This window comes from Theropithecus gelada, chromosome 5, assembly GCF_003255815.1.
Source record: "Theropithecus gelada isolate Dixy chromosome 5, Tgel_1.0, whole genome shotgun sequence".
Classification (NCBI taxonomy): Eukaryota; Metazoa; Chordata; class Mammalia; order Primates; family Cercopithecidae; genus Theropithecus; species Theropithecus gelada.
Genome location: NC_037672.1, coordinates 65,426,857 through 65,451,617, shown reverse-complemented (window position 1 = coordinate 65,451,617; position 24,761 = coordinate 65,426,857). Strand labels below are relative to the sequence as shown.

At 41.5% G+C, this 24,761-nt stretch overlaps 1 protein-coding gene across 1 annotated transcript in view; it reads left to right on the top strand.

The window, feature by feature from the left end:
* SHROOM3 (shroom family member 3) overlaps window positions 1-24,761 on the top strand; it is a 355,466-nt gene that overhangs the window by 151,988 nt on the left and 178,717 nt on the right. The gene's annotated exons all lie outside the window — the stretch shown is intronic.

Sequence of the window (24,761 nt, the reverse complement as noted above, 5' to 3'; positions counted from 1 at the left end):
AAATAATGCCACTGTGAGTTCAGAATTCTGTGTGTGTGGGGAGGGCGGCATGCTTTCTTTCTCTCTTTTTTCTGTGCCTAAAAATAACCTGCAAATCTTGTTCAAATTCTTTTGCAAGGAAATTTAGACATTGTCTGTGTATTCTATAATTTTTTTTCCCATCATGATGGCTCTAAGGAAAATACATTTACATACCCATAAACTCAGACACTCTTGGAGTCCCATTTTCTTTCTGTGTGTGCCTTTTCTCTCTCTCTCTTTGTGTCTATGGTTACTGTTAAGCTGACCCCTACAGTCTGGGGCAAATACCAAACTCGAATCAAGCACTACTTATCCATACAGCTGCGAAGGATTGCGGTTTCAGGGCCTCAGATGATAGATTTAAGTAGAGTCTCTAACTGGATGGAGTTTAGGAAACCTGTTATGATTTCATCTACAAAGGCAGGCTGCATCGCACCCCATTGTGCTGAATTCTAAGATGCAATGTGGTGGTGGTGTTTTGTCTTTTTATGAGCAGCATCTTTATTATAAATGATCTATTTTTATGTCTGTGATTTTTATAATACTGAATTTCATTGTTGAGAACAATGACTGTAGAAAGATCTTTCTTTATTGCTCCTGCCTCTTCTCCCAGCGTCTGCAAGAAACTGTTGCTTGCAAAAACCATAGCTAATTAAAAATTGAACTTAATTAGCGACAAAGAAACCCGACTGGCAAGGGCTGGGAGGAAGGGCAGATAAAGCTGCCGACGCTGTGTTCTTCTTTACCTTCGCTTTAATGGTCTTCACAGCACGTCGTGTTTATGAGTCAGAGGACCCTAGAGCGACACTTGTTGGGGACGGGCAGGACACCACAGCCCGACAAGCAGCTCCTGCGAGTGGCGGCGGGAATGCACGCCGGAGCCGGAGTGCCAGCGCGCTGGAAACCGGTTCTCAGGTTCTGGCCGAGTGGACTTCCCCTTACATCAGCGGGCCTGCTCCTGTCAGGCAGGCGGCCGGCGATTGGCCGGGAGGAGGCAGTCATTCAAACTGCCTTTTGTGCTTGGCTAATCAGGGCAGCCCAGGTTACCAGCGGAGGTGCGTCTGTGGTGTCAGACACCTGTGTCTCAGCTCTGCCTTCCTCGGACTGGCTCCTGCGGATCCTTCCTGGGCCAGAACCGTGCCTCTAGGCCACCTCCCCCAAGCCACCAAGCTCCCGAGGTGGGCCAGCCTCGGCCCAGTGTCACGCAAGACAGAAATGTCCAACAGATAACTGAGGACAATGGACCTGCCTGGGCATAGACTTCCTTAAGGTAAGTCCATTTTAAACCAGCGATTTCTCGATGACATTTTTTCTCCGTCGGTGTTGGCAGAAATGCCAGTATTGGGAAGATAAACTAAAGATAGCTAGGGAAGTTGTTCAAGTTAGGCCTTTATGATGAAACCACCAAGGTTTTGGGCTAACAGATATGCTGACAAAATAATATAAAAGAATAAATAAAGACGTACATGGGGAGGAGAGAGCTTGACAAATGACTCTAGTCCTCTCAGGCAACGGGCACATTTTCCTATTTGATGAGAAGCTCAAGTGATAACAGAGTAAAGTAACTTTTAGTTAAGGCCAACAAATATATATGCTAACTTGTATAATAATACCAAGTCAGCCCAAATATCTTGGCTCCCTCCAATCATGCAATCTCAGAATTTATAGCCTAATTTTAACTTATTTTTAAAACTATCTTTAACTTTCTCGTTTGGGATATGAAGGCAGCTTTTCTTTTTTAGGCTTGTTCAACATGGGAGAATCAATGAATTGCACTTCAACAGCAAAACTGGATTGTCTTGATTGGTGGGCTCACTCTTCTCATCCTTTATGTTTCAGAGCAGGTCGAATTATAAATACTAGCACCTACATTTAAGCAACAGTTGAGATGCTTAGGAATGTAATTCTGTGTGATTCTGATTAAGCCTAAACTGTGCTCTGATTTCATTTTACTGTAAATCAATTGACACATACTTCAGGGACCATCCTGTCTTTGGGGTTGCTGTCACCATATTTGTAACTTGAGGATTTAATAGTTGAAGATGGATAAAAGACTGGTGGTTTGGGACTAGTGTTTTCACCCTGTTTTGTTGTGATAGGAAGGAAAGTAATTTTCCCTTGGATTAAAATTGTTTTTTCATTGAAAAATTCTGAAAATGGGTAAAGTTCTCTTTATAAATCTAAAGAGGTTCTGAGACTACTTTTCCCACCTCATTAATTTCAAGGATGTAAACACCTTCATGAAAGGAAGGTGTTTACTAGTTCTCAGTGATTCTGTTCAAGTGATAAACAGCAATGGGGCAAACAGGTCATTCAAAATCTGTGTTAATCATCCTCGAATGTGTTTTTTTCTTCCAATGGCTACAGCCAGTTGGAGTCTTCCATTTTTTTCAGCAGTTAGCTAAAGTGTCTTCATAAAAACATTTTCCTGTACTAAGATAACACATTGGTAACATTTAATATAAATATAAAAAGTACTGTTTTGATGAATAAAAGCACCAGAAATGACATTACTGAGCAGATGAAACATGATCATCACACAAGTCTATAGCAGTCACTTAAAAATATAATGTATATGCAAGTGATTTTAAAATATAGATCCATAGGTAGGTAGAGAAAAAGCGAATTTATAAAGGTTGAAGGAGTTAAACAGAAATGAACATCGGAAAGCTAAATAGATATTAAACATTTAGCACTGGTTTATATTTTAAAAATCTACCTTTGCTTATGAATTACAACCTAGAGAATATATGTAAATCAAAGGTAATTTCCTGAGTTAAGGATAAGTCATTTTTTGTATGGAGATGGATAAATACCCTAATCTTATACCCTAATGTTAGCCCTAATCATTGTCTTCCATAAAAACCCCAGTATCCTAAAAAGGTACAGAAAGGGAGAGAGCGGGATGAAAAACTTAACAATACTTAAAAAGTAAACAAAGTCACAAACCCCACGTTTCATATTAAGAGTGTAGAAAGCCCTTGTTGGTGTCTACAGAGTACCAGGGGACTCCAAATATGTAATGTAACACATTCATTAATAACTATGATAAATAGATATTTTAAGACAAGAACAATACCATTAGAGAGTTAGATTGGAGGGCAAGGGGATTAAGTGTCTTAAGTTTATTGTTTCCCGAGTGACCATTTTTAAAAGCCTCCTTCCGGGAACCGTGGAATGCCTGCCAGGCTTCCGGACTGCTGTCTGGTGAGGGTCCCTACTGGTGCTGTGAACAGCACAACACACAACGGGGCACAAGAAAGCCACGCAGCCTCCCCCTCCCAGACACACACTGTGCACCCCATTGGCTCTGCTTGGAAGGTTCAGCTCTGCAAATGGAAGGCTGCAAACATCAGACACCTTCCTCTCTCTGTTTCTGTCTCTCCCCTCTTCTTCTCCCCACAGTGTCCAGCCTTGGCCCCTGACTTTTCCTGGGGTTGGAGAGACCTGTGAGTTCAGAAGCTGAACAGCTGGGTGAAGACCTCCCTTAGCTCAATGTGCTCTGGCCATAGGGAATAGACAAGCAAGCTGAGTTTGGGTAGCCCTAGACACATGGGAAAAGAAACAGCTTCCTCACCTGCACCCCTCCATAGATGACTTCATTAAAATGTCACTGGTTAATAGGGAAAAGGTAGCACTCCTTGTTAGGCCAAACCCCTAAAAGGCATGTTTGTTAGAAAACAAAAAATAAACCAAAAAATCCCCAGCAGTCTTAATGATCACATTTTGGTGACAGGTGGTAAGGTATGCTTTCGGACAAATGGATGATTTTGGAAGGCATGAAGCTAAGCTGTCTCACACCATTTTGCTTCTTAGTTCGACTGACTGGTTTAAAAAATGAAACCCAAATGATAGCTGCAGAGCGGTATTGGTGGCATATCATCTGATCTCATTGACATAAAAGCTCTTAACAAACTTGTGTGAACCGAAACTGATAGAATGACTGATGTTCCACAAGTGATCAAGAGACTCCTAGCCGGGCATGGTGGCTCATGCCCGTAATCCCAGCACTTTGGGAGGCCAAGACCTGAGGTCAGGAGTTTGAGACCAGCCTGACCAACATGGAGAAACCCCGTCTCTACTAAAAATACAAAATTAGCTGGGCGTGGTGGTGCATGCCTGTAATCCCAGTCACTCAGGAGGCTGAGGCAGGAGAATCGCTTGAACCCAGAAGGTGGAGGTTGCAGTGAGCCGAGATTGTGTCATTGCACTCCAGCCTGGGTGGTAAGAGTGAAACTCCGTCTCAAAAAACAGAAAAAGAGACTCCTGGCATCAGTCACTGAAGGAGGACTTCGCTTCTGCATTGGAAGCCTGGCTTTAAAGCAAAAACTCTGGTGTTGGAATGTAAATGAGCCCCACCCTGGGAAGCTATGGCTGCTCAGAAACACTTGATTTTTTTTCCAAGTACCAAAGCTCCCTAGTAAGCAGCAGAGCTACCAGTAGACTCCACCCACTAAACCCGGTGTTCAGCATTGCCCATCAGCCCTCCAGGGGCGGGGGTCCCAGCAATCAGCCTCTGAAGGGAATCTCCAAGTTCTTCCCTTATCTTTACTCTCACAGCAGTGGAGGCCCGGTCTTAGTGACCTGATATTTATGCAATTATTTCTCAGTTGTTTATTAATTGTGGATCACTAGTTCTTCCATCTGAGGTAGGTCATATATCATTATCCTAGTTTGGAAGAGAGAGAGAAAAAGAATGAAGTAGAAGAATTTGTCCAACACTACCAAGAAGTTAGTGAGAAATTAGAACCTCAAATACCATGCGGTTTTCCTTTTGTTTTTGTCTTTCTGTCAAAAGGGAAATCAGGGATCCTTAAACCTTTCCCTGAGCAGTTCTCTGTGGGCACTAAAATGCTTCAGGCCAAAAATATGCTGGTTCTCTTAACCAGATGACTCTGTGACTGAAAGAGAGAGCATTAAAACAATGAAATGAATTGGGCGTGTGCTCACCTGAACAACTCAAAACTCCAGTGGGTTGCTGGTAAAGTTTTCCTGAAGCCTAAATTGAGAACAGCACCCTCTCACCTCTGGCTTTTTCCTGGAAAGTCCTGATCATTTCATTTATAACAAATTTCAACCCTGGCCCCTTGACCAGGGAGGCCAGCTGCGGGTGAGCCGTCTGAAGGTGGCTGGCCTGCTTTGCCTCCGAAGGTATTTCAGGAATGTTAATGGTATGCCTGAGTGGAGGCCTCAGAGCTCGGAGCTCAGGCCTGAGAACTGTTCTTGTGGCCATCTGTTGTGGCCCAGGAAGTCTCATAGCAACAGCTTCTCAAGAATGGTGCTTTTTTTTTTTTTTTTTTTTTTTTAATTAAAATTAACTCACACAAAACCAAAAACTGCTCCATTGCTCAAGAAGAATCAGGACAGCATTCAGATTCTTTCTACAGAGTGATGAGCTTTTAAGGAAGAAAAGCCCCCACATACTTCATGCCTGTTCTTTAAATGAGCAATTTGTACTTGGTGTTGAGGTCTTAATTTTTTTTTCTCCCCCGGGGTAAAATTCTTTTTTTGGAAAGGAATGGAGGTGAAAACAAGTTTCCAAGGCTGTGGAGAAAATAGTCAGCAAAAATATGGTTAAGAAAAAAGTGGTTTTTTGAGATTTTCCTGGTGTTTGTTGCTCTTAGCGATCCTGTCAGCAGCTGCATTTTTCCCCCTCTGTAATAATGTGAGCTTTATACGCCTGGCTATTTAGTTAGTGAAATGAACTTCAGACAAAGACACTAATTTTACTATGATGATGTATGCCCTCCGGTATGAATCTCTTGAATCTGTGCAACAGCCGACCTCAGAAAAAGAGGTAGAGAAAGTAATATTTGTAGTTCTATATTTTTTCATTGATGAGACATTAAGTTAGTCATTTACAAAAACTGAGGATTTTCCCTCAGGATAGAAGACACTGTAAAATGATAAATACATGAAGCCTGGGCAGGCATGCCAGATAGAGACAAAAGAATTCTATTCTGTTCTGCATTGTACCCCTTACTGGGCTATTTCAGGAAGGCACACAGCCTCTCAGATCACAGTGCCTCATCTGCAAATTGGATTCCTGCATTGTTAAGGAGGTTAAATATAATCACCTAAAAGGAACTTGGGAAAAGATCCTTGAATCTGAATGGCATCTATAAAGAAGTATTATACGCTGTCATTCTTGCTGTGGCACAACCCTGGGAAAACATTTTCATGAGAACTTTTAGATCTCCTTCATTTTTTAGTTTGGCACATTTCCCTCAAGTTTTGTGACAAAAAATTTCCCAGAAGAGTCACAAAATATTCCAAGTGATTTTTGACTATTGTTACATAATTCCAGAATATGGAACACACTTGGAATACTTCTTTTTATTCTTGACTGGTGGTGTGTATTGCTACTTACGTATTATTCAAATGTAATACATTGCCCTTAGTAATGGCGCCAACATCTATTTACAAGTTATTTAGATCCATTACATTGCCCTTAGTAATGGCGCCAACCTACCCGGAAAGGGATTTGTACTTCAAGTTTGGTTTCTGAAACACGGTTCCTAATGAGGTTTTTCTTTCTGCAAAAGGCCTGACTCTTACCCTCTTTGTGCGTATTGCCTCCCATATACAATATAACCACCAGATGTTTATGAAGTGCCTACCGTGTATCAGGTGGGTTTCTAGGTACCGAGTTTAGAACTGTGAACAAAAGTAGACAAAAATTCTGGCACACGTTTCTAGTCAAGTGACACAGGTAACAAGTCAGATAACACAAAAATACGTCAATTGTATTATAGGCTAGAAAATGATAACTGCTATGGAAAATACATAAAGCAGAGAAGTATGTCATATGATGGCAGAGAGGGTATTGCAATTTTCTAGGAAGTGGTGGAAGGACCTGCTAAGAAGATGATATTTAAAGGAAAACTTGAAAGAGAGGAGAAAATGAGCCTTGAAAGTTACCTGGGGAGCACTGCTGACAGAGAGAAGAGCATGTGCAAAGGCCCTGGGGCAGATGTGTTTGGGAACGAGCTGGGAGGCCAGTGTGGGTGGAGCAGAATGTGGCAGGGGCAGAGAGACAGAGTGGGTCACTGGGAGGCAGTTAGCTTTTACTCTGAATAAATCCTAGGAGAACTTGCTTCACAGAGCAGTTGTGAGCATTAAATGAAATAATTTGTGCAAAGCCTTCCATAGAGTGCCTAGCACACAAAAAATCTTCTGTACTTGTTAGCTGTCATCCATTTATTTATTATTACCACTATGTAGTCTGGGATTTAAGGATGGAATGATGTGAGCACACAGCACAGAGCTTTGTTTTGATCAAAGTTAATTGTTTTTTATGAGAATTAAACTCCCAACCTTGGCTTCTTAAATATTAAATTCTATCAGCTGAGAAGGTTCCAAGTCTATATTGTCACACCTACAGAGAAATAAAGCCTACTTTTAAAAAACTGGCCCTGATTAAGCTAAATCATTGTTTCCATTTTGAAAGTACTAAGTCCATGCTGTCTAGGGACAGGTGTATTTTGAGACATTTGGTTCCAATTTCAGCTACAAAAGTCTTGTTGAATTCCACTGAATTTGCATGATCTCACAATGCACTCATGTTTGAGTCTTGATATCAATTCCCTTTTCTAGGCGGCAGGATTCGAGGTAGGGAGGAGCATATTGCAGATATAATGAAAATAAGGCATCAATGTGCTTTTCTTCTCCCCAGAGTCCAGAAGCAAGATTACCTTTCAGGGCACTTCAGGGACCCTTTCTCAAAATGCTCTTCCTGGACACCCCTTTGAATGTCTAGATTCTGTTGATCTCCTCCTTTGAAACTGAGGGACTTGGGTCATAACTCATGTCGAGTGATGACTAGCTCAGGAAATTAGAACAAGTCAGGGAATCCTTTTCTCCAAGCATATGAAGACCATGATTTAGAGTCAGGGATATCCTTGCTCCAGAACCACCATAAGCAGTTTGGGAGCAACAAAAGGAATTATTGATGATAACTAGAGATGCTCAATGAATGAAAAGATCTGTCTAAAACTGTGCACCTTCATCGTTGGAAATATTTCAGGAGAGGTTGATTAATCAGTCAATAGTCAGAGGGGTTTGAGTTTATCCACATGACATACCAAAAGAACCCCTTTGGAGTTAAGAAATAACCCCTAGTGGATTTGGGATCCTACCAGAGATCATGTAATTAATGACCCAGAAAGGTGCCATGTTTTTACCTCTTCAACCCAAAGACAGTAAAGAACATGGATGATATAATTTAATATAAATCTGAAAGAATGATAAAACCACCCATGATGACTGGCCCTGTTATTTATTTAGTTGGTCAAGTTCTAATCTTCTGGCTTCACGAGTTCCACTATTTTTGATGACATATGTTGTATATTTTTAGTTGTAAATCAGTAATCTTTATGGCATTCCTATAATTATTAAGCAATGTAAACTCTTTTTAAAAATTTGGGTGAGAGCTTGACTTCTAAGATCCCTTCCAAATCTGTGCTGCTGCTTCATCCTTCCAAGATCTGCTTATTAAAAACCAAATTATTCAGGAAAAGTCACCTTAAAATCTCTTTAACTGACGCCTTAGTTTGGGAATTCTGAGAGCCAGAAGCAACTGATTGTAGAAGCCCTATTTCACTTAGGGGCAGTGGCTAGAGGAGTCATTTTCCTGCAGTGTCACCCTGGTCCTGGTGCCCGAAACCCCAGTTCCCAACACTGATGATATTGTGTTCCTGTTTGTAGTTTCCAGTGTTGTCACATCACTACTGCTGGCTGCCAGGTTGCTCAGTTATGATCAGTGGGTAGAGTGGACTGGAACTCTTTTTTTCTTTTGGAAAAATGTTTCTGTAGTGCTTATTACATTCTCAGTGATTTGCAAAAATGCTATCTCGGCCGGGCGCGGTGGCTCAAGCCTGTAATCCCAGCACTTTGGGAGGCTGAGACGGGCGGATCACGAGGTCAGGAGATCGAGACCATCCTGGCTAACCCGGTGAAACCCCGTCTCTACTAAAAAATACAAAAAATTAGCTGGGCGAGGTGGCGGGCGCCTGTAGTCCCAGCTACTCGGGAGGCTGAGGCAGGAGAATGGCGTGAACCCAGGAGGCAGAGCTTGCAGTGAGCTGAGATCCGGCCACTGCACTCCAGCCTGGGCGACAGAGTGAGACTCCGTCTCAATAAAAAAAAAAAAAAAAAAAAAAATGCTATCTCTCTTAACCCAATGACAGAGCTACAGTTTTTGTCCCCATTTAACAGGTTAAACAATTGAGATACAGGGAACTAATCCAAAGTCACACAGTGGCAGGGACTTGAACCCAGGTCATCTGTCAGCAGAGTCTGCTTTTAGCTGCTACACTGGATTTCTCATCCACAAAATGTCTAATCCTATGTGCTCTTTTTATTTGTTTTAGCTCTCCTGTTGATTTAGAGGGAAAACTGATATGGCATATTATTACATTTTATTGCCCTCTGTGAGGGCAGAGAACATAACCTATTGATACCAGTGCCTCATGTAGTGCCTGGTGCATGCAGATACTCAAATATTTGTTGACCGAGTGAGGGAGTGAGGGTGTGACATGAATAAACAATAGTAAGGCCATAGAAATGCCTTCCTAGTCTCAAGAGTCACAGAGATGTATGTAATCGCAGGATGTCATTTACATAAAAACTTTAACTTTGAAAAGTTAAAAAACATAAAATTAGAGGTGAGGACATCATGGGACAATTACAGTGTTTGAACCAGTGTCAACAATTTCATCCCTTGTTAGGTACTCATTCATAGTTTAATTAATAAATCACATTGCACTGGAAGTGTAGCTCCAAAGGACCCTGATGTCAGACTAACACCTACTATGTGACAATTGGGGAGGGAACAGGGAACCATTGGAATGCCATGAGTTCCACTAAATCAGGGCTTTACTGTGTGATCTGGATTTGGTGCATTTAACAAATGGACATTGAGACTTACAGATTTGTTATGGAGTAGAGAAAGGAAGCCTGAATCTTGACAATGCCAGTGTCTAAGGGAACATTTGGGTGCAATGAACATAAACTCACTCAGCCCAGCTCAAATAAAAAGAGACGAAGATATCAAGATATGAAGGAAGCTTTTGAAATCCAACTGTAGGAAGCCAGAAACACCTCAACGTTAACCTAGTGGTAAAAACTCTTAGAGTCAGAAGGCCTGTGTGTGAGTTCCAACCTTGGCTTTGATGAATTTGTGACCTTGGGTAAGTTACTTAACATTTCTGAACCTCCATTTACTTATCTAAAAAGTAGAGAATAATCAAAGTTTCTACCTTGTTGTGTTGTTGTATAGTTTAAGTGAGATAATACATATAAAGCACTTGGAACACTGCCTGACATGTAATAGGAACCCAGTAACCATTAACTCTTATTATCGTTTAGAAAGTAGGCAGCTATTCACTTTCTTTTTGGATTGCATAGTTGTTCACTTCAGCTGACTTTGAACATCAGTTCCATTGCTTTGTCTGTAGACTGGCTTTCTGAAAGACATGGTGCCAGGGTTAATTTAGTGGCATAGTGATGTCATCAAAGCTCCAGGTTTGTCTGTATTTTCATTCTACTACCCTTAGCATGATGATTTTCTTCCTTACGTTTGTTCCTCATGGTTGCAAGGTGTTTGCTGCAGCTCCAGGCATCACGTCCTCACAGAGCCTTGTCCAAAGAAGGGAAGGAGTTCTAGTTTTGTGTATTTCATCAAGAATGAGAAATACTTTTTAAAATATCCTCCTGCAAACTCTCTTTTTTTGCGAGTCAGATCTCATTAGTTAGGCTTATGTCCTATATCCTTGTCTACACTAGTAACTGGCAGGGAGTCAGATTACCATGAATAGTATAGACCAGACAATGGTTAATCCCTTCGGGTGATGAAGGAGCTGACTTTCTGAGCACATCATTATCTGATGCTGCAATGGAATCAAAGTTATCCTTATGGAGGAAAACAGGGAACAGTGACCACTGAGGAAACAATTATGAGGGCTGTTTTAAATAAGCAAGTGTCTAAGCCAGGAGAATCGGAGTATTTCTTTGGAATTTTATCTTTTTGTACATGGAGTCTAAGAGGAGGCAGAACTCTTGCAGTTGTTAATCTGGGATAAGGTAAACCCGAAGTTCTCTGCACTGTGGTTGTTTTCTGTGTACTTTACCCCTGCATGCACACACACTGAATCCTATTGCAAAGATAAAAGTGAGGTCTTTTTTTTTTTCACCTTGCTTTCTCTATCTACATACTTTTTTTTTTTTTTTTTTTTTTTTTTAAGATGGAGTCTCGCTCTGTCGCCCAGGCTGGAGTGCAGTGGTGCGATCTTGGCTCACTGCAAGCTCCGACTCCCAGGTTCATGCCATTCTCCTGCCTCAGCCTCCTGAGTAGCTGGGACTACAGGCGCCTGCCACCACGCCCGGCTAATTTTTTTTTTTTTTTTTTAGTAGAGACGTGTATTATAGAGAGTAGCATTTTATTCACCGTGTTAGCCAGGATGGTCTTGATCTCCTGACCTCATGATCCGCCCGTCTCGGCCTCCCAAAGTGCTAGGATTACAGGCGTGAGCCACTGTGCCCAGCTATCTATATACTTTCATGCACCACATAATAACATTTGGGTCGATGACAGACCCCATGCATGACAGTGGTTCCGTACACTGATAATAGAGCATACACAGAAGTGATACACAGTACTTGATATTGGCCCTGCAGATCAAGTAGGGGAAATGTTTGATATTCAGTAATGTGCTGGGACATTTTCATATGAAAAAATAGAGAGCTGGATGTGGTGGCTTGTGCCTATGATCCCAGCTACTCGGGAGTTAGAGGCAAGAGGATGGCTTGAGCCTGGGAGGTAGAGGCTGCAGTGAGCTGTGATCACACCACTGTACTCCAGCCTGGGCAACAGAGCAAGACCTTGTCTCTAAAAAGAAAAGCAAAAGATGTTGTATGTAACATCTAGGTTTGTGTAAATACTGTCTATGATGTTTGTACGATGAAATTGCCTAACTGGGCATTTCTTGTCACATATCCCTATTGTTCAGCAATGCATGACTGTGTCTAGATGTATAGGTAGGTAGATAGGCACAGAGACACACACACACACACACACACACACACACACACACACACACACTCCAATGGATGCTGCCTCTCCCAAGGAAGAACCTGACAATAATTTCCAGTCCCTGAGGCCATCTCCATCCCTGGCCTTCCCAAGAAATTCCCATTTTTGCTTGATTTTCTCTGTGGGTCACTGTGTCATTTGCAACAATAACAAAATCCCATCAGAAGCATTCTCCTAAGCTTCTGGGATTCTGTCCCCCACATCTACTAGTGTGTGGCCCTGGCTCACCCCAGAGCCATCACTGGACTCTACCCCATGTGCCCCACAGCTCTAGAGCCTTATCACCTGATAAACTCAGCCTCGCGCCAGCACCAGGTCGCACCAGCAGCAATGCAAACAGCTCTGCCTATAACTGAGGAAGAGCTGGTCTAGCCTCACCCCTTCAACTGGGGCTTGATCGGGACCTGTTCTCCTAGAATAGATAGCAATGGAGAGACAGTAACCTCTGTCTCTGATAAAAGGTTTAATATCTGCCAAGTCTTTCCTAAAGCGACTCAGCGAAAGAAACCACCCTACTGACAAGTACATTTTTTCATAAATAAAATGACTTGATTTCAGATATACAAGTGCCTTTGACAGGGAGTTCAAATCTGGTGGCTATATTCCTTTTGGCCTGACTTAAATAGGAGAAGAGAATTGTGGATTCCTATCAGTGGGAAATTAGTAAAGGATTTGAGGAACAAGTGACTAAGAGAGCAGAGTGAAGTAATAAACAAAATCAGTGTGGCCATCAGGGCAGGCCAATTGGACTAATGAGAAAAATCCCTTGGAAGGTGGAAATATGAGACATTGAGACTGTCATTCAGGAAGTATGGATAGATTTTTTTAATGTTTATTTTTACTATTTTGTTATGAAAATGGAATAAACATTTGTGAAAGTAGAGAGTCCCACAAATTCCCACGCAGCCACCCTCCAGCTGGATGGCTCTTGTTAAGTAGAACAAGTCAGGGAGGTGGAGAAGATGAAAGAAAGGAGCAGGATCCAGTGAAGGACAAAATGTTCAGTGACAGATCTATTAGTGAACTTGTCGAGAGGGGACAGGAAGCTGAAATCCAAGATGTTTATTCTTCTTAATCATAGGTTAATGAAATAATTGCTAAATGAGATCTGGCTTCTAGCCATTTGAGTAGGGATTATGTAACTTGAGGAAGCAGATCCCATGGTGTAATCTCCAAATTGCTGGGTGTGGGGGAAGCAAAAGGCCCCCATCTAACAGGGTGACAAGGCTAAGACAGCAAGTCAGCATTTATTTGTTTGTTTGGCATTTAGCAACTATTTGTCTACAATCTCCCAGGCACTGTGCTAGGCTTTGTGAGCATGCAAATCTGAAGGACCAGGTTCTTGCTTTCAGAGAATGCAGCATCTACTGGTGAAAGTAGATAGGAAAATCTGTGATTATAACAGGCATGCTATGATGAAGTTTTTCGGGTAGCATAGAAAAGATGAAAGCTTCTTGCAGGAGGATGATTGTTTTGATCTTTGGAAGGATGAACAGGCGTTTGGTAGATGAATTTAGTGAGTGAAAGCATTCTAGCTAGACAAAGTAGCTTACGCAAAGGCAGAGAGGTACTCAAAGAGAACCTTAAGTCAGGGCTGCAGGGCTGATGGCATACTTGTGACCTGCTAAAAGACAAGGTGGGGTTGGGATGGGGTGGCCAGGAAGTGGGGAGCAGGGGCTAACGTTCAGCCTGGGCTTCACCCCCTGGTGCAGCTGTATCCACCTGGAGGAGGTGTCTTTTTCTGGTTTGACAAGGGGCCACATGGGCAGGGGGTAGCCCTGTCTTAGTGTATTTAGTTTTCTTTGACTAAAGAGTATGTGTGAGGATGCTCATGAGTTTGAACAGAACCCAGAAAGGTGATGGGGCATTAATAAATAATTAAAAGGCAGAGTAGTGACAAAATCAGACTTGTGCTTGCGAAAGACGATTCTGGCTGCACTTTGGGAGGTGGTTTTGAAGATGTTAAGTCCAAAGGAAAGTAAACTAGTGAGAAAAGGCTGGAACAGGTGAAAAATAATGAGGACCTGAATGACAGCTGTGGGAGGGGAAGGAAAGGAAGTGATGCATTGAATATACAGAAGGTACAGCAGGTAGACTTGGTGACGGGCTGGCTGCTTGGGTGCAGGGGAGCAAGGCGAGGAGGATGACTCCTAGAGTTTTAGCTTTAGCAGCTCGGCGGGAGATTATCACATCCCATTAAAGATCAATAAACCCAAGAACTTTGCCATAGTGTGTGCTGAGGTGTTACCTGTTGAATAATAACAATAAAAATGTTCTTTATATAATCACGGTGGTTAAAGATTAAAAGGAGGGCTTCAGTAGTAGCTTTTGAGACAGAGGAAAAAGACCTTGATCCTGAGTTGTGTCCCTTCAGAGAATGAGTAATTGATCTGAAAGGAAACTGTAGGGTCTTTTGCATTGTGATCCCATTCAAGGACAGCAAAATCTCCTGTAGTGGATAGTTTGCCCAGTCAAGATAGGTCGGAGAGTAATGCCCAGCTGCAGAAAGCTAGTTCATCTCCTTTATTCTTTCTTTCAAGATGAAAATAATATAAATCTCAGGTACCTTAGACCCTTTCTCATTGTTTTGGAGAAAGCAGTTTTTTGTTTTGTTTCTGATGGTGGACATGTCAGCAGCATTCTTTCTGTCTCCCTGTGCTTATCATGATGGTGTCCTAGCACAGGCTTTGAAGTTGAATGGTCCTGGGTTTGAATTCCTAGTTCATCACCATCTGTCACTTTGGGCAGAATACTTATCTCTGTGAACCTTGTCTGTAAAATGTAGGGAAATATGGTTTCCTCATGGAGCTGTTATGAGGGTTAAGGGACAAGGAAAGTGGAGTGCTTGGCATAGGATCTGCAGGCCACATGCTGGTCACGAGTGGTGGCTGTGGAAATGAGCTTTGTTGGTGCTACTGTACTTGTTATTAATGCCAGTGTTCAGATATCAAGAAAAGATATGACACCTGGAATCCCAGCACTTTGGGAGGCCGAGGTAGGAGGATCAATGAGCCCAGGACAATGTAGTGGACCCTTTCTCTACAAAAACATTTAAAAAAAAGTTAGCCAGGTGTAGTGGCACACACCTGTAAGTCCCAGCTACTCAGGAGGCTGAGGTGGGAAGATGGCTTGAGCCCAGGAGGTCAAGGCTGCAGTGAGCCATGATTGTGCCTCTGTACTCCAGTCTGGGTGACCGAGTGAGACCCTGTCTCAAAAAATAAATAAATAAATAAATAAAAAAGAGTTGCTTTTGCAGCCTTTGATTATTCCTTGGGCCTGCATCTATTAGATGCTGGCTGTATGTATCACGTTGCCTTCTTTGTGGGTTAACCTGAGGAGAAAGAGTTCCATGCCACATGAGTCAAAGAGCAGGTTATATACATGGCTTGCTCCTTCCTGACGTATCTGGAGACACTGTGCTGATTATGCTTGGGACAGAGAAGCATACCATTAGACTATAGAAATCACTGGAAAGAAAGCAGAAAACTGTGGTACTTTCGGCTTTCACACGATCAAGGTGTTTTCCTAGGATACAATAGGCCACTGAAGCTATACTTGATATTACGTTAATAATTCAGCAACGCACATTAATTAACTACCAGTCCATGGCTTCAGCAGCTAATAGCACCTAAAGAAAATGTACTTCAATTTTCTTATCAAGAAATGGTCTTGATAAGACACCGGGTGACTGTAACTTTGGTCATTGCTCTGGAATGTTCCTGATGGTGCTGCTGGTTTTCATTGCCCATAGGTGCAATATGGAAATTTTTATAAATACTCCCATTAAACGCTTTTACAAATTAACAGCATTTTTATACTGTATTGTAACTGAAAACGAACGAGTATTTTTCTTATCTCACCTGTAGAAAAGGGAGTGGTGAGAATTCAGGAGTTAATATTGTAAGAATACCTGAGATAAGAAATATGTGTTGAAGTATTCCTGGTTTTGATTGCCACTGAATCCTCATGAAGCAACCACAAAAATGAAACAGAATCAGGAACTAGGAAAAGTGGAAAGTCTGTATTTTTATACTACTCTAAAATCTATAAGGTTGGTACAAAAGTAATCTCAGTTTTTGCAATTACTTTAACGGTAAAAGCCACAATTACTTTTGCATTATCCCATGCCTTTGAGAAGGAAGAGAAGTTTTCAGAGTGTTTAAAATTAGCCACCCATAGTTTGCTGTAAAAGGGACATAAAATTTGGTGGTGGTTAAAAATGTACATCAGTGGTTCTCAGCTAGAGGCTATTTCCCTCCAGGGGACATTTAACAATATCTGGAAACATTTTTGATAGTCACAACTGTGTGTGGTGTGGGGAGGGGGTCATGCTACTAGCATCTAGTGGGTAGAGGTCAGGGATGTTGCCAAAATCCTGCAATGCACAGGAAAGGTCCCCCAGTAGAGAATTACCTGGCCCCAGTTCTCAGTAGTGCCAAGGCTGAGAAACACTGAGTAAAATAACAGCTGTTGGGAGCTTCTACCACTGGACTGTCTCTTTCAGCAAGAAATTAGCCATCCTGTTCATTCAAATTATTTTCTTCAGGTTATGTAAGGAAAATGTACTCCTCTACTTTTTTTATTTATCGCCCAGGCTGGAGTGCAGTGGCATGATCTCGGCTCACTGCAACCTTAGCCTCCCAGGTTCAAACGATTCTCCTGCATCAGCCTCCCGAGTAGCCGGGACTACAGGTGTGCCACCAGGCCCAGATAATTTTTTGTACTTTTAGTAGGGACAGGATTTCACTATGTTGGTGGCCAGGCTGGTCTCCAACTCCTGACCTCAGGTGATCCATTCACCTTGGCCTCCCAAAGTGCTGGGATTACAGGTGTGAGCCACCACGCCCGGCCTTACTCTTCTACTTTCTTATAGGTTTAGTCTGGACTATCTTCTTCATATATAGCTCTCAAATTGTCAGACAATTCAGTCCCCAAAGTCTTCAGGCCAGGTGCTTAAAAGATTGTAGGTGCAAAAAAAGAACAACCAGGTTGATTCAAGGGTTCACTTCTCAGCTGATTGGTTCAGCACCCTGTGGACACACAGCTGTTTTGTGGTGATAAAGAGAGCTGAAGAAAGAAAGAAGTTGGTTGAGGAAATGTCTTCACATTTCAACACTCCCCTTCAAGGAAAGGGAAAGTTGGCTTTTCAAATACTTGCCAAGCGTGAAGCCATCCAGGAGCGATTGCAGAATGTTCCTTTCAATCTTTCTCCTCTGTTTTCCTTGACTTATTTTATGACTTATTTTAAGAACTATTGGCCGGGCGCAGTGGCTCAAGCCTGTAATCCCAGCACTTTGGGAGGCCGAGACGGGCGGATCACGAGGTCAGGAGATCGAGACCATCCTGGCTGACACGGTGAAACCCCGTCTCTACTAAAAAGTACAAAAAAAACTAGCCGGGCGAGGTGGCGGGCGCCTGTAGTCCCAGCTACTCGGGAGGCTGAGGCAGGAGAATGGCGTGAACCCGGGAGGCGGAGCTTGCAGTGAGCCGAGATCCGGCCACTGCACTCCAGCCTGGGCGGCAGAGCGAGACTCCGTCTCAAAAAAAAAAAAAAAAAAAAAAGAACTATTTATTGAGTACTTACCATCCCAATCCTTATGATAAATACTGCTCCTAATACAAAGAAAACTCAAATGATTTTAAGAATAACTAAAAAAATTACAAAGTCCTGTAGGTCATCACCTACAGGAAAAAGAAATGTTGGACAAAGGATTTCTCTCCTAGATTTTATGAATTTATATCTTACAACATATAAAGTTAAATATACATTTTTCTATGCATTTGTCTATTGAAAACTGTTAAAATATAGAAATTTATAATAAATGATACAGTCTTATGTTAATTTTCTTGATTTTTTTTTTTTCCCTTAGAATGCTTTTGCTTTATCTGGAAAGATTACCCAGTTCTGGGGCTTACTAGTGGCAATATATCGATATATAGTAGGCAAAATTAATTTAATTACAATAAATAAGCTTCATTATATGAAATAGGTTGGTGTTAAATTGGATCTCTCTTGGTCCAGCCTCTAGGAAAACAAATTACTTTTCATTATGATAAGTGTGAATGTATCTCCAGATACTTCAGTGGAACTCACTGTACAAATATGACAGAAGAGTTAGTATGGTGGACCCTGGAGCCAGACTGCTTGGATTAAAATCCTGGCTCTGCCACTGACACTCTGTGACTGTGCAACCTTAGACAGATCACTTGCCTCCTGATACCTCAGTTTCCTTACCTTCAAAATGAGGATAACAGTCATAGTATTTTTCTTAGAAGGTGATTATAAGAATTGAATGAGTTATGCATGTAACTAGCACATAGTAAATGCTCAAGATACATTATTTTTATTGTCATCATTATTGTTGCATTGTATTTTATTTTTCTGTATTTGTACTAAAGATGGACTGATGGATAGAGTCATTGCAGCTTGCCCAAATGTAATGTGGTATAAATGCACCTAATTCTGATTCCACATGTTCCTTGAGATAGTTATCTTTTAAACACACACACTTGGCCGGGCACGGTGGCTCATGCCTGTAATCCTACCACTTTGGAAGGCCAAGGAGAGCAGATCATGAGGTCAGGAGATTGAAACCATCCTGGCTAACACGGTGAAACCCGTCTCTACTAAAAATACAAAAAGTTAGCTGGGTGTGGTTGCACGCACCTGTAGTCCCAGCTACTTGGGAGGCTGAGGCAGGAGAATCACTTGAACCCAGGAGGTGGAGGTTGCAGTGAGCCAGGATTGCTCCACTGCACTCCAGCCTGGGCGAAAGAATGTCTCAAAAAAAAAACCAAAAAACAAAAAACACAAACAACAACAACAACAAAACCGTACTTTGCAACTAACAGGACATTTATTGATTGATTTGTATGAGCAAAGCCTCTGACTTTCTATGCAGTATGACCATATAAAATAATGGAATAAGACCACCATCTTGTATTCTTTTTTTTTTTTTAATAAATACTTTAAGTTCTAGGGCACATGTGCACCACATGCAGGTTTGTTACATAGGTATACATGTGCCATGTTGGTTTGCTGCACCCATCAACTCGTCATTTACAATATATTCTCCTAACACTATCCCTCCCCAAGCCCCCAACACTGCAACAGGTCCTGGTGTGTGATGTTCCCCTCCCTGTGTCCACGTGTTCTCATTGTTCAACTCCCACGTATGAGTGAGAACAAGCATCTTGTATTCTTTTTTTTTTTTTTTTGAGATGGAGTCTTGCACTGTCTCCCAGGCTGGAGTGCAGTGGCGTGATCTTAGCTAACTGCAACCTCCGCCCCACTGGTTCAACTGATTCTCCTGCCTCAGCCTCCTGAGTAATTGGGATTACAGGCACCCGCCACCCCATCTCTTAGTAGAGATGGGGTTTCACTATGTTGACCAGGCTGGTCTTGAACTCCTGACCTCGTGATCCGCCCACCTCGGCCTCCCAAAGTACTGGGATTACAGGCGTGAGCCACTGCGCCCGGCTGCATATTGTATTCTTAAGCCTCTAGAGCATCTCAGTCTTCAGGCAGCAGAGGACATATATTAGAATTGGAGCCTCTGGCTGCCTTGGAAGAAGATGCTTTCAACTCTTTTAGCCTGTTGTAATTCTTGGGGGCTATTGGTTGATTGTGCTTTAAAGGATGTTGATATCAAATATGGTCTGGCTATATTTATGCCAAGTTGCTGACATGTTGTGTAATATTTATTGTTCCTAATGCATGATAGGCGCAAAATGCTGTACACAAACAGGTAAAGATGGTTTTGCAGCTTTGAGTTTTCAATTTATTTTCTAGAACATGTCTCACCTGCTTTCCTACATAAAGACGCATGATTGCTTTTGAGCTCAACTAAATTTAGTGTGGTATCTAAGTTGTCTGTGTGTTACTTCTGGTGAGCAAAGGTGCTTGATCAAAATGATCTCTTGAAAGTTTGAATGTCCTCGTTAAAATGTTCAAGTGGGAACCATCCACCTAAAGGATACCATGAAAATATTAGAAATCATTTTTTTAAGCATTGATGTTGGTAATTGTTAGACAGTGTCTGAAACTTTTGAAATCATAACCATCCAAGGCAGTATAGGAAAGAGAAATAGTAGGGATGTAGAAATACTAAAATCATAAGTTTTATAAGACAAAAGTGACCTTGCATTCAAAATAAGATTTCTAGGAATTTATTCTGTTGATTTTAGATTGAATTTGTAGTAAGTAAACAATTACCAGACTATATGAGGCTAAGGAGTTACTTGTCTATAAAACCAAAAATGTGAACTAGTTTATCTCTAGGGTACATTTTGTCTCTAAAATGCCAAAAATCAATCTAATATGTTTCGCTGGATTGAATTCCTCAAGGGTCAAGGTGCATGCACCTTTGATATAGTGCTGAACGAAGCATTACTAATAAACATTAACTGATTTGGATTTAAACACCTCTTATACAGCTCAAATGCAGGCTTGAAAAGTAATGCCCCCATGCCGGTAAAAGCATCAGTATGAGTGTACGTGTGGAAAGATTTGTTGTAGGAAGATCAGTCAGCCCTATTTCATGATGACTTTAGTGGTGTCGGTGCAGCAGTGGAGTCATGGCCATGACAGCATCATCAGAGTGAACTTTAATTAAAAACAAGTGGAGAAATCAACAGCCAGGATTTATCCAGGAAATAACTAAATGACATACAGCCCGGCAGAGAGATATCGAGGCACCATTTTATTGCATTCTAGTGGGAGAGAATAGTTTTCATTATAAAAATTCTAAGAAAAGTTGGAAAATAATGAGCACTATAAATTAGATTTGAATTTGGCCTGCCTTTTAGCCTCAACACATCCCATTCTGTATCCCCTTAAACTGTCAGAGAACAGGCAGGTATGGCTCGTTCCTCAAACTTGGGTAAGCAGAAATTAAAATAATCCTATTTAAGAAATAAATAGCAAAAGGAAACTATAAAGAAATGGTCAAATAGAATTGCTTAGTTGGTTGAGAGAACTATGTAACTTAGCTAAGTGACAACAAAGGGAAAAAACCTAATTAAGTTGCTGAAGAGGGGGAAAATATTTTTTCAGTGGCACAAATCCCAGAGCAAAAACAAAAACAAAAACAAAATGAAAAGATGTGTGCTTTTAAATAGATGGGAAAAATCCTTGTTTTCTAAAATGTGACTAAAGACACTTGGTAAAAATTCTAATAGCTACAGTTAAATTTCATTCTATAATAATACTTTTGATACAGAATCACTCTTTATCATTTCATAGTTCTGAAAATGTGTTAAAGGCACAATACTCTCTCTCTATATATATATATACACATACATATATACATATATACACATATATACATATTTATACACATATACACACACACATATATATATAGATATATATATAGTTTTTTTGAGACAGAGTCTCTCTCTGTCGCCAGGCAGGAGTGCATTGGCGCAATCTTGGCTCACTGCAGCCTCCGCCTCCCGGGTTCCAGCGATTCTCCTGCCTCAGTCTCCTGAGTAGCTGGGATTACAGGCGCCCGCCACCATGCCCAGCTAATTTTTGTATTTTTAGTAGAGACGGGGTTTCACCAAGTTGACCAGGATGGTCTTGATCTCTTGCCCTTGTGATCTGCCCGCCTCGGCCTCCCAAAGTGCTGGGATTACAGGTGTGAGCCAACGAATACTGTGTATTTTAAACAAACAAATATTTTTAAGTGTTATGCTTACTACCGACTGCTGCTTACCAGTGTGTTGCACGTTAGCTACTCTGAATGTCAGTTTTTGTATCTGTAAAATGGTAGTAAAGGCTGGGCACAGTGGCTCACACCTGTAATCCCAGCACTTTGGGAGGTGGGTGGATCATTTGAGGCCAGAATTTCGAGACCAACATAGTGAAATCCCATCTTTACTAAAATACAAAAATCAGCTGGGCCTGGTGGCAGGTGCCTGTAATCTCAGCTACTTGGGAGGCTGAGGCAGGACAATCGCTTGAACCCTGGAGGTAGAGGTTGCAGTGAGCCGAGATCACACCGCTGCACTCCAGCTTGGGCAACAGAGCAAGACTCCCTGTCAAAAAATAAATACATACATACGTACATAAATAAATAAAATGGGAGTAAAAACTTTTACCTCTAGAGTTCTTGGGAGTATAAATTACATGCATTATACATTAAATTACATATGTAGTATTGTACTGGGTAGCTGGCAGGAGTCCAAAAAATGCTGTAGCAGCTTGCAGATAGTGGTCTTGGTATGTTAAACTCTACTCTGAATCTGACAATTTGCATATTTTTTTACCAAATCAGCTTACTCTACCTCAATTTCAAAATCTTCAAAAATGGCAATGTGTTCAAAAATGTGTGTGTGTGCACGTGTGTGTGTGTAATATTTATGTGTGTGTGTGTGTGTGTGAAACATTTGAGATTTGCAGTGTGATCAGGAATATAAAGCATCTTGTGAAAAAAAGATGCCATTCAAATACAAACAAATACTCATCATTTCATCCAGTTTTATTGACTAAAAGCATCAGTTGCAACATATCAAAATCTGATCTATTTCTGTTTTATGGAATTAAAGCTTGATTTAGTACATGTTTTGTGGTCCTTCTGGGTCTAGGAGATGAACAGACTGAACTGGAAATAAACAAAGCCAAGAATCTTAAGCTAGAGGGTAGAGACCTATTCACTCCCACACCCTGAGGAATTTATGACCAGTAAGTTGCTCTCTAATGAGCACAGAACAAGAGCATTGCATCTTCTCTTAATTAGTTTGACAGATATTCATTTAAATTTGAAAAGATTCCCAGACTTGGGACAGCAAAGGCAAGTCTTGAATTCCTTTTGCATCTTAATTCTGTTTTTGTTATGGTGGCTCTGGGGAATGTCAATATCTGAAGACAAATAAAAATTCATGTCTTCATCCAGGGACCTCCACATTTTCTATTTATTACTGACCACAAACCACCAGGTTTCAGTTTGCAGCTGTAAAGTCTAACACAAAAGCAACAGGTTCTGCAATAATGCTGTTGGTGGTTTCTATGAGGGGTGAATTTTTTTTCTCATGGTTAATAAAGGATGGAGTTTCAAGGCAGGCTTTAAATAGCTATCTTTACATCAGAATAAGTCACTACGTGGGCATCACAAAACCATGAATTGTTTTTACCCATAGGGCATAGTTGCCACCAGCCCTTGGTAATCCATGGAAATGAGTAATTGGGAGACCTTATATATTCCCGAGCCCTTTTAACCAATAGTAGCATTAACCTTTATGAAGGTTATTAAAATATAGCAAGAGTACTGATGACATACTTGATTTTATCTTGCTTTAACCTCTAGCTGTGCAGGCTGTTCACTCCAAAACAGTGCCCCGTTAGGTAGCACCAGGGGCCTGCAACCCACTCCTACTTCACTGGCCTGGCCAGGCGTCTGTGAGGCTGACTACATAGGCTGAGGGATGCCTTCTCCTCCTGCACACAAAGAAAAGCCTCATATGGGATGGTTGTGGACCTGACTGAATAGAGCTGCTATTGAGGAAATGTCCAAACATACACAACCTTGGGAAGAAGGCACAACACTTGCCTAATCTACCAAAGCTCAGTTTTTAGCTCTCGAGTGAGGGCATTCGTTCATCAGTGAGCCTGGTCCAGCTTCACTTTGGCAAGTGTCCCCCACCCTGTCTCTCTCCCCTCACTACCATTTTCCCCATTACCTTAGAGCGGATTCCTTTTACTCAATAAACTCATCTTAAGCCAGAATGCAACATTCAAGGAAAGGGGCCTGGTATTTGAGTTCTGACTTAAAGAAAAAGAGGCAGAGCTTGCAAAGCATCACCTGTTGTTGTCTCAGTCCATTGGCCTGGTCATTAGATTATACTCTCTGGAAAGCTGATTTGATTGACTGGACAGAGATGGTATAGCATCGCATCGCATCGCATCGCATCGCATCGCATCGCATCGCATCGCATTGCATCGCATCGCATAGCACAGTGTCAGGTCAGAAGGCCTGGGGGAAATCCCCTGCTTTACCACTTAGTGGAATAACCTTGAGCAAGTTACCTCATCTCTTTGAGAATCCATTTCTGCCTTGGTAAAACAAAATGATAATATGAGGCTCGGATGAGTTAATACATGTAAAGTGCTGAACGCTTGCTTTGGAAAGCAGTGGTTCTCAAATCTTGGGCCCTGGACCAGCAGCATTACCTGGGAGCTTGTTAGAAATGCAAATCTCAGGTCCCAAAGAAAACTTAGGAGTACAGGAGAAAATACTTGCAAATAAGATGTCTGACAAGGTGTTAATATCCAGAATATATAAAGAACTCCAAAACTCAACAACCACAACAAAACAAGCAATCTGATTAAAAAATGAGCAAAGGACTTGAGCTGACATTTTTCTTTCTTTCTTTCTTTCTTTCTTTCTTTATTTATTTATTTATTTATTTATTATTATACTTTAAGTTGTAGGGTACATGTGCATAACGTGCAGGTTTGTTACATATGTATACTTGTGCCATGTTGGTCTGCGGCACCCATCAACTCGTCATTTACATCAGGTATAACTCCCAATGCAATCCCTCCCCCCTCCCCCCTCCCCATGATAGGCCCCGGTGTGTGATGTTCCCCTTCCTGAGTCCAAGTGATCTCATTGTTCAGTTCCCACCTATGAGTGAGAACATGCGG